We start from the raw sequence: 10,148 nt of genomic DNA on the forward strand, positions 1-10,148 counted from the left end.
ATTTAGTATGTGTGCAGTTGTCTTTAATGCCTCTATCCAAAGGCTTACTGGTAAACTCGAGTGACTAAGCATGCTTTGCACCATATCCATAAGGGTGCGGTTGCGACGCTCGGCCACACCATTTTGTTGTGGTTCACCAGGCATTGAGTATTGAGCAACGATTCCATTTTCAGATAAGAACTTGGCAAAAGGTCCAGGAATCTACCCATAAGGAGCATGCCTACCATAATACTCTCCCCCGCGATCAGACAGTACAACTTTGATTTTCGCGTTCAGTTGATTTTCAACCTCCGCTGTATAGACTTTGAATTTCTCCAAAGCTTTCGATCGGTCACGTATGGAATAAATATATCCATAGCGGGAAAAGTCGTCTGTGAATGTAATGAATGAATCAAAACCATCTACAGACTTAACATTAAGGGGTCCACATATGTCGGTGTGAATTAATTCTAAAACCCCTGTGGCTCTTACTGCTCCTTTCTTAATTGTTTTTGCGAATTTGCCTTTAATGCAGTCGACACATTTGTCTGCATCTGAGAAGTCTAATGGGAGGAGTATTTCATTTTTAACTAAGCATTCCATTCTCCCCCTCGAAATGTGGCCCAAACGACAATGCCACAATTTCGAAGAATTACTAACTCCTTTCCATTTCTTCTCAACATTAATTTCATCACTCACATGCATAACTGAATCATTATTAAGAGATAACATGTATAGTTGGCCTCGTCTAGCACCGATGCATACATTCTTATTACATTTGATCAAAGCAAATTGTTTCTTGCCAAAATGGCACTCATACATATCATCATCTAAACGAGAAACTGAAATCAAATTCCCACTTAAGGTAGGCACATAAATAACATTATTCAATCTAAGAGTGTGGCCAGTGTGTAGCTCCAACATGAGAGATCCCACATCTTCAACATCGGCCTCAACTCCGTTCGCAACCTTAAGCTTTCTTGTTCCTCCTCTTATAGTTTGGATCGTATCGAATCCCTGCATAGAGTTAGCAACGTGAGTGGTTGCCCCTGAATCAATCCACCATGACTTTATAGAAAAATCGACATAAAGAGATTCATCTACAAAAGTAATTTCATCAATACCTCTTTTGTTCATCCATTTTAGAAAGCCTGGGCAGTCCCTTTGATAGTGTCCCTCCTCTTTGCAGAAGTTACAAGCATTTTCTCCAACAGTGGAGCTGCTAGGAGCAGAAGAAGAACTACTGGCTTCTTTACCCTTGAATGCCTTAGGGTTGAATGGCTTAGTGCCTTCTTTCTTGACTTCCTTTTTCTGAGGCTTGGGAAAACCTTGCCCGTCATGCTTTCTCTTGTTAGAGCCAACATGAAAAACATGGTCTTTCTTCTGCCTCATGATCCTCTCTTCCTCCTTAAATTGGTCATCTCAGAGAGTGGCCAACATGAAAAACATGGTCATCTCAGAGAGTGGCCATTTTTCCTTTAGAGAGTTATAGTTGACCTTAAATTGTTCAAACTCTTCTGGAAGAGACTCAAGAATAATTATGACAAGAAGGGCTTCACTTAAAGAACACTCCAAAGCCTTAAGTTTGGTGTAAGCATTTACCACCCTCAATATGTGTTGCCTAACGTTTCCGTCAATAGTGTATTTCTGAAGAAGTTTAGCAAAAAGCTCATGAGTATACACTTTGTCGGAGCCTTTAAATTGCTCCTCCATTTCAGTGAGGAATTCTTTAGCAGTGTCTTTCTTAGGGAGTGCTTCAGAAATGTCCGGCGATATTGTCGCTTTCATGATGAGAAGCGCAATATGGTTGGACTTGTTCCACTTTTCCATCTTAACATCATAATTCTTCTTGAGTTCTACATACCCTGTAGCATCTGCAACAGGTGCCACAGGTTTTTCTTCCCTCAAGGCATAGTCAAATTCATTACAACCCAAACATAATTCGACTTGGGACTTCCAATGAGGGAAGTTACTCCCCGTAAGTGGTTCGATCATGTCGGACCGGAATGGAGCGGAAGCTGAAATTATCATTAAAAAATTCATAAATAAACTTGCATGATTATAAATTTACGTTGGTAAATGAACAAACATGCTAAGAATTTTAATTTCAACTCCATGTCAAAACACCGTTGGGCAGAAAAAACATGGAATTAAAATATCATAAGTGATGACTCATAATAATAAAACAACGTTGGTCCGAATTAAAATTAGAGTCATTTCATTCTCCATTTAATCATCAACATAAAAAAAACAATATCATTATTTGATGCTTAAATAAGTTCATCATGCAAAACACAGAATAAATCCTGAATAAAATATCTCGTTGGTTCAATTTTACCCAGAATAATAATGTGTTCATTATATTTTTAGGCATTTTCTGTTTTAAACGGTGCAAAAACATAATAACTATTAACTTAAACGCACTGGAAAAAAACAGAAAATCGCGACAGTGATTTTAGCCCAAAATCCCCACGGCTACGCGTAAAAGAGCCCAGCCCGGCAGCAAAAAACACGTTAAAAAAACGCTGAACCGTCACAACCTAGGCCACAGCCCACGGTCGAAAAAGGGCCCATTAGCGCCCGCCGGCTCAGCAGGGAGCCGCGCGATGCTCTCAGTCGTCGGATCGAGCCGATGACTCGGATCGCCCCGCAAATGAGCAAAACAGCCGGCTGGGTCAAACCCTAGACCATTTCCCCTCCTCCCCGATTCTCACACTCTGGCAGCGGCCTTCGACGGCGGCCCGAAAGGCACGCCGGCCATGGCGGCGCGGCGGCTGCGCTCGCCGGAGCAGCATGCCGTGGACGACGTCCGGCGTGCTCCTTCGTCGAGCGTGGCTGCTAGCATCCGCATACATGGCGCATCAAGGAGGGAGGATGGGCGCCGGCCACCGCGGCATGAAGGGCGACGGCGACCTGTGCGGCGTCGGCCACACAGGGAGCACGTCCATTAGGGCGGCGGCGGCGGCTCAAGTTCTTCCCGCGCGTCGTCCTGAGGACGGCGGCGTCACGGCGTCTCCGCCCTCGCACCGCGGTGGACGCGGTGCGGGCCCCGAAGGGAAGAGGCGGCTGCGCGGCGCATTAGGTGAGGATTCTCCTCATTTCTTCTTCAATTCGTGTACATCAGTGTTTGATTTGGGGGAAAAACAGTCCCAGTTGCAGAATTAGGGTTCTTACGAAATTGGGGATTTTTTCTAGGGTTCTTGATGTGGGGATTCTACTGTTTGTATACTGTTTAGACCTCTGCCTTCTAATTTGCTTAGTGCATATGGAAACAGAACTTAAGCATGATCCATTTTAAACAACTTAACATGAAGGTGAGCATTAGATCTTAACTGAGATTAATTAAAATTGATGAACATAGGTGGCAGTACTGATCCGTAGCAAAATTAGGGTATCACATAATTATTTGCAGACGACAATTGGCATGAACATCAAACAGTAGCATGAGCATGGGGCTAAAACTTTCAATCTTGATCATAAAACCCTAAACCTGACTTGATCTAAACTTCATGTTGATCTACAGATCAATAATATAGGGACCTATTGCAATCAAAATTGGCGACTGATACCATTGTTGGATTAATTATGCATCTCTGGGATACCATTCGCAGGAACTGATTGCATCTAGATCACCTAAAAAGCATGAACAGAGAAAGTTTAGGGAATCTTTACATGTCACGGCAGTGGACATGATCGCCTGCTCGATGCAGGCGTGATGCAGGGGTGATGTAGTCGAGGTAGCAGTCCTTCTCAACGTCCTGATGCCCTCAGGACGCCACCGGCACTGCCCGGGGACAGCAGCGGCGGCTGGAGTGGGTCTTCCCGTCGCTGCAGCGCTCCCCCCGATCAGATGGGGTGAGAGAATATCGGGAGGGGAGTGAAACCGTACGAAAATTGTGATTGCGCAGGCTGCCAACCCTCTCCCGTACCCCCTTTTATGTAGCGCTGGCGACAGGGGACCTAAACCATCAGTTGGTTTGGGTGCCCCCGATCAGGGCGCCTTAGTTGGGAGAAAAAGCCCACGTACGTTGGTGCGTGGGGCCTTTTTCTTTAATGTTATCTTTCCCTTTTTTCTGTTAGACTAATAGATCTAACTGGCCTGTTAAGCCGTCAGATCAAAACCAACAAACACTACAAAGAAACCGCAGAGCATAACCTCTTCTGGCGTATCATCCTATATTAATGTAATAAGTCTATATAGAATGTAATTACATGGGTAACGTGACAAATCTGGATACATCCTCTACGAATTAAAATTTTAAAGTTGCTGAGGTGTGGGGACAACAATACTGTACCTCACAATAAGAGGAACTTTAACTTATGAAAATAATGAGGAATATCATCCATTATTGATGCAAGAATACTGCTATACGTGGAAGGCAGCTAACACATGAATATATGTTAGTACTGTTACGACAATATTCTTGCCAGAAAAAATCAACAATATCAAAAAGACCTACATAACTATCTGTGACATTTAGCATCACTTGAAAAGAAGAAAGCTGATTGAAATAATTGAAGGTGTTAAAACTTGGATAAGATATGTTGCATATGATATACGAAGCCTAAGTTGGTGAACATAAAATGGCACGTTAGAAATCGTTCGACCGGAATAAAAGGCATGTCATACAACTATTTCAAATGATCCAACTCTTCCAGCAAACAGCAAGAAAAGATGGAAAAAAAAAGCTGCATTTTCCATATTTTCTATGTCCAGTAAACGTTTACGTTCTTGCTTGGGTATAGAACAACAAACGACTTAATTTCTAAAGGTAGCATCAGCAACACTTGTAATAATTTTACTTGTATTCTTTCTCTCTTTTAGTTTCCCATCTACTGCTTAATATTCTGCTTCTATGCCATGAACCTGAAAGTCATACGAATAACTTCAGTGCAAGATATACATATGTGTATTGTGCTATTGCATGGATATCGCCTGCCAAAAATTCTAACTCAAATAAAGGCATATTCTATTGCTTGAACAAAATCTCACAATAAAACTCCGAACAAATTTTGTTTAAAATTCGGCCATACATGTCATACAATCTGAAAAAAAACATATGTACAGGAAGATAAACTACATTTTTAGTCCAGTAAAGGAAATCGAATAAATAAGTTCACTGTTTCAACAAAGTCATTGTACGACGGGGAGCCTTAATCTGACGTACAGCCCCAACAAAAAACTGATATGCACTGATTTCCTAGCAACTATGACGGTGGTGTGTATTTTTTCAGTAGTCGATTAATTCTGGACATTGGCATCCTTGTAATCTGGAACTATTTGAAGAGAAAATAATAAGCTATGTATTTTATCCTCTCATGAAACATATCAGTATAGTTGTAAAAACTTTCAAACTAATAGAAGAGAAAACAATATGCTCGCTTGGAAGATATGAGGGCAAGCATCACTACATGTGCATCACCCCGCCGGCAGCCAAAATCTGCCAATCTGCCGACGGTGAGCCTCCCGTCACTCTCTTCTACACTTCTGCTGAGCTCCTCCTTGCTGCACCTGCCCATTAGTGGTTAGGTCTTTCAGTCTTCTTTGCTTTTGAAAAGAAACAAAAATAAAAAACCTATGGTTCAAATGGTCATATTTGACGCATATTAATTTCTAATCCCTTATTTATTAGTAATTGTAGATTCTCTGGAAGTCAATTGCTGCTTCGTGTTTTGCTTAACAATAATCAATTGTATATGATTAAAAGTCGTATGTATGCTATATTGGAAGTTTTGGATGCTCCATTGACATTTGATAATTACCTAGCTATTGCATACAATAACTAGTACTCGATCGGTGGATGAATGGAAGTTGGTATAACTTTTTGAAAGACCTTAAATACTTTTTTGAAAGACCAAAGTTGGTATAACTTAAATATCATCTATATAGGAAGATAATTGTGAAGGAAATATGTCCTAGAAGCAATAATAAAGTTATTCTTTATTTCCTTATATCATGATAAATGTTTATTATTGTAACGCTCCAAGACCGATGCGCCAGGTGTCTTCCAGTCATTCGTTGTTGTTGCCTTGTCATTAGCTTGCTTGTTGCATATTGTCATGTCATCATGTGCATTGCATCATCATGTTTTCAAACTTGCACCCGTCCGGGTCTCCTCGTTCTTTCCGTTGTCCGTTCCGAGTCCAGACACACTTGCACGCGTCCACGGCACGTCCGAAATATTATTTTATAAGTGGCATAAAAATGTTCTCGGAATGGGGCGAAAGTTGGTGTGCGATCTTATTATAGTGTAGGTAGACCTCCTGTCAAGTTTCGTCGCATTCGGAGTTCGTTTGATAGTCCAACCGTCATCCGTAGCAGCACCGTTGCCGGTTTATTCGTCGGACGTTTCGGCCTCCGAGACTGCCACACGGCCGCACCTCTTCTCTCTCCTCTCAGCCCAAGACCTTCTAAACACAGCCCACTAAACCCACCTGCAGCCCACATAGTCCCCCTCTTGTCCGGAGCCGTCCGATCATGATCAAGGGGTCCAAAAACTGCCTCAACCCCCCCCCTAACCTAGCCCTACCGGCTATAAAAGGAAGGCCTAGCCCTCCTATTCTGGAAACCCTAGCCTCGCCTCGAAATCCGCGTCGCCGCCAGCCTCCTCCACTCCTCAACCGCAACCTCCCATCTCTCCGTGCGGGCCCGCAGAGCCCAGAGCAAGCCCATCCGGGCCCGAAACATCCCCGCGCCCGCTCCAGGGATGAGCTCACCCTCGCCCGAGGCATCCAGCCTCGTCCCCGCGCCGATCTGGATCCCGTGACCCCTCCACCAAGCGTCGCATGCCGGAGTGCGCCCCTCCTTGAAGCCGACCCCGCCTCCTCCGCCTCACTCAGGCCGCCGCCCGGCCCCTCCGGCGATCGCCGCTGCCACGACGCCAGCGCCTGAGGCCTCCCCGCCGCCGTAGCTCCAACATCGGCCTCCGGCACTGCTCCTCGTCGCCGACCCCTCCTCCCATCGGATCTGGCGCCGCCCCCACCAGATCCGCCTCGCCCGGCGTCTTCCCCGCTGCCTCGTCGCCGGTGTCGTCTGCCGCCGCCAGGCCCCTGCCTCGATCGGGGGATCGAGACAAAGGGACGACAGCGCCCAGCGGCCTCCCGCGCGTGGGTCTCCACGCCGTCCTCGGCCCATCGCGCCGCGCGGACCGCGTCCAAACAGGCCCAGCTGCGCGCCCCTGCAGGCCTCCCCTCTCCACCAGCTAGGCCAAGGCCCGATGTGAGCAGCCCCTCTAGTTTCCATCTACCTGTTGGGCCAACAAGATTCGGCCCAGTGGATGTTTTTTTGGTTCTACGAATTTGCTATTTAACCAAGGATTTACATATTTGCAGAAAAAACCCTTGCACTTCATGCATATAATAACTTCACAACCGTGCATCGGAATTAAACAAACTTAATATGTAAAGTGCTTAGAATTTTGTCTAGTTTTCATAATATGCCACTTTCATGCATGTTTGAAATGTTTAAAATGCTGTTTGTCTAATTTTGTTCATATGCCATGCTAAAATGCTTTATTTCATAACTAATCAACCGTAGCTCGGTTTTAAATAATCTTTATATGTAATTGGGGTAGAAAAATGCCTAGTTTAACATGGTGGCATCACTTTGCATGTTTAACAACTCTAAAATATGGTTTAGGGCAGAACATTACCTAATCCATTAATATGCACATGAGGATTTTTCGGACTTGTTGCTTGTTGTTTCGGCCTCATTTAAACTTGCCTAGATAGGCAGTTTTACTTTGCTTCACCCCTTGCCATGTTAATCGACATTTAATATTGTTGAGTACCTAAACGAGAGAGAACTAAATAAGTCATGTGGTGTTTTCTTCAATATTCAACTCTGTTGCATATTGATCTCCACTTAATTTGTAGTGTTGTTTGTTGCACTTTGCCATGTCATGCTTCACTAAACCGGACATGCATCATACTTGATTGTGCATCATGCCATGTTCATGTGTTGGTTGTTTACTATGTTGTGTGCTTCTTTCCGGTGTTGCTTCTTCGGGTTGGTTCCGATAACGTCGCGTTTCTGAGGATTCGTTCGACTCCGTCCGTTTGTCTTCTTCATGGACTCGTTTCTTCTTCCTTGCGGGATCTTAGGCAAGATGACCATACCCTCGAAATCACTTCTATCTTTGCTTGCTAGTTGTTCGCTCTATTGCCATGCCGCGATACCTACCACTTGCTATATCATGTATCCCATATTGCCATGTCAAGCCTCTAACCCACCTTGTCCTAGCAAACCGTTGTTTGGCTATGTTACCGCTTTGCTCAGCCTCTCTTATAGCGTTGCCAGTTGCAGGTGAAGATTGGAGTTTGTTCCATGTTGGAACATGATTATTGTTGGGATATCACAATATATCTTATTTACTTAATGCATCTATATACTTGGTAAAGGGTGGAAGGCTCGGCCTTATGCCTGGTGTTTTGTTCCGCTCTTGCCGCCCTAGTTTCCGTCATACCGGTGTTATGTTCCTTAATTTTGTGTTCCTTATGCGGTTGGGTTATAATGGGAACCCTTGACAGTTCACTTTGAATAAAACTCCTCCAGCAAGGCCCAACTTTGGTTTTACCATTTGCCACCTAGCCTTTTTTTCTCTTGGGTCGGCCAACCCAAGGGTCATCTTTATTTTAACACCCCCCTGGGGCCAGTGCTCCTCTGAGTGTTGGTCCAACTTGTCAGCCGCCGGTGGCCACCAGGGGCAACTCTGGGCTGGCCTACCGGAAGTTTGGACAATCCGGTGTGCCCTGAGAACGAGATATGTGCAGCTCCTATCGGGATTTGTCGGCACATCCGGGTGGCTTTGCTGGTCTTGTTTTACCATTGTCGAAATGTCTTGTAACCGGGATTCCGAGCCTGATCGGGTCTTCCTGGGAGAAGGAATATCGTTCGTTGACCGTGAGAGCTTGTGATGGGCTAAGTTGGGACACCCCTACATGGTTTTGAACTTTTGAAAGCCGTGCCCACGGTTATGGGCAGATGGGAATTTGTTAATATCCAGTTCTAGAAAACCTGAAACTTAACTTAATTAAAATGGATCAACAACGTTTGTAGCCATGATGGTCTCTTTTCGGCGGAGTCCGGGAAGAGAACACGGTCTCGTGTTATGCTTGAACGTAGGTTGTTTTAGGATCACTTCTTGATCATAGATTCTCGACCGTGCCTTGCCTTTTTCTTCTCGCTCTCATTTGTGTATGTTAGGCACCATATATGCTAGTGCTTGCTGTAGCTCCACCTCATACCTTTACCCTACCTATAAGCTTAAATAGTCTTGATCGCGAGGGTGTGAGATTGCTGAGTCCCCGTGACTCACAGATTACTTCCAAAACCAGTTTGCAGGTGCCGATGATATCATGCAGGTGACGCAACCGAGCTCAAGGAGGAGCTCGATGAAGATTGTGTTCGTTATATTGTTTCCATTTCCAGTTGATCAGTAGTGGAGCCCAGTTGGGGCGATTGGGGATCTTTCGCATTAGGGGTGGTCTTATTTTATTTTGGTTCCGTAGTCGGACCTTGATTGTATGGTGGTTGAGGTAATGCTATACTCATGTATTGTGTGAAGTGGCGATTGTAAGCCAACTCTGTACTTCTTTCTTATTCAGTACATGGGATGTGTAAAGATTACCCCTCTTGCGACATGCCTACAATGCGGTTATGCCTCTAAGTCGTGCTCCGACACGTGGGAGATATAACCGCATCGTGGGTGTTACAAGTTGGTAATCAGAGCCTTCCCCGACTTAGGAGCCCCCCTGCTTGATCGAATCGTTGCCGTTGTTGAGTCTAGAAAAATGTTTTGAGTCCTATAGGAATATATATATCGGAGAGTAGGATTCTTTTTACTCCTCAGTCCCTTCGTCGCTCTGGTGAGGCCTCCTGACGTAGTGTTTTGACTCTTCTCTCCTCAAATTTCACTAAAAAAATTTAGGATCACGCGGGTATCTTGGAATCGTTCCGATGGTTTTGTGACGAGAACATTGTTCTTGGTACCTCCTGACATTTAGGGGTTGCGGCAGTGTCCCGGGGAGTTGAGTTCCGAGGTGTTGTCGTCACAATTTTATCGTTGCAGTTCTGGAATACCTGAGTTTCGTCGACATCGAAAATCTCTTTTATGCAGTTGTTGGTGAGATAACCTCGTCGCCACCCAATACTGGGGCAGGAGTTCAGG

The 10,148-nt window shown here is 44.7% G+C and overlaps 1 pseudogene across 1 annotated transcript; it reads right to left on the reverse strand.

The window, feature by feature from the left end:
• Window positions 1–726: 726 nt before the first annotated feature.
• LOC125525930 (uncharacterized) lies at window positions 727–7,005 on the reverse strand (annotated as a pseudogene). Its single transcript, XR_007291476.2, has 3 exons — window positions 3,652–7,005; window positions 1,104–1,997; window positions 727–996 (listed from the first exon to the last, which is right to left on the reverse strand). The product of XR_007291476.2 is annotated as an uncharacterized LOC125525930 (transcript).
• Window positions 7,006–10,148: the final 3,143 nt, after the last annotated feature.

The sequence above is a fragment of the Triticum urartu genome, chromosome 7A (genome assembly GCF_056163025.1).
Source record: "Triticum urartu cultivar PI428250 chromosome 7A, HENAU_Tu73, whole genome shotgun sequence".
In the NCBI taxonomy this organism is placed as follows: domain Eukaryota; kingdom Viridiplantae; phylum Streptophyta; class Magnoliopsida; order Poales; family Poaceae; genus Triticum; species Triticum urartu.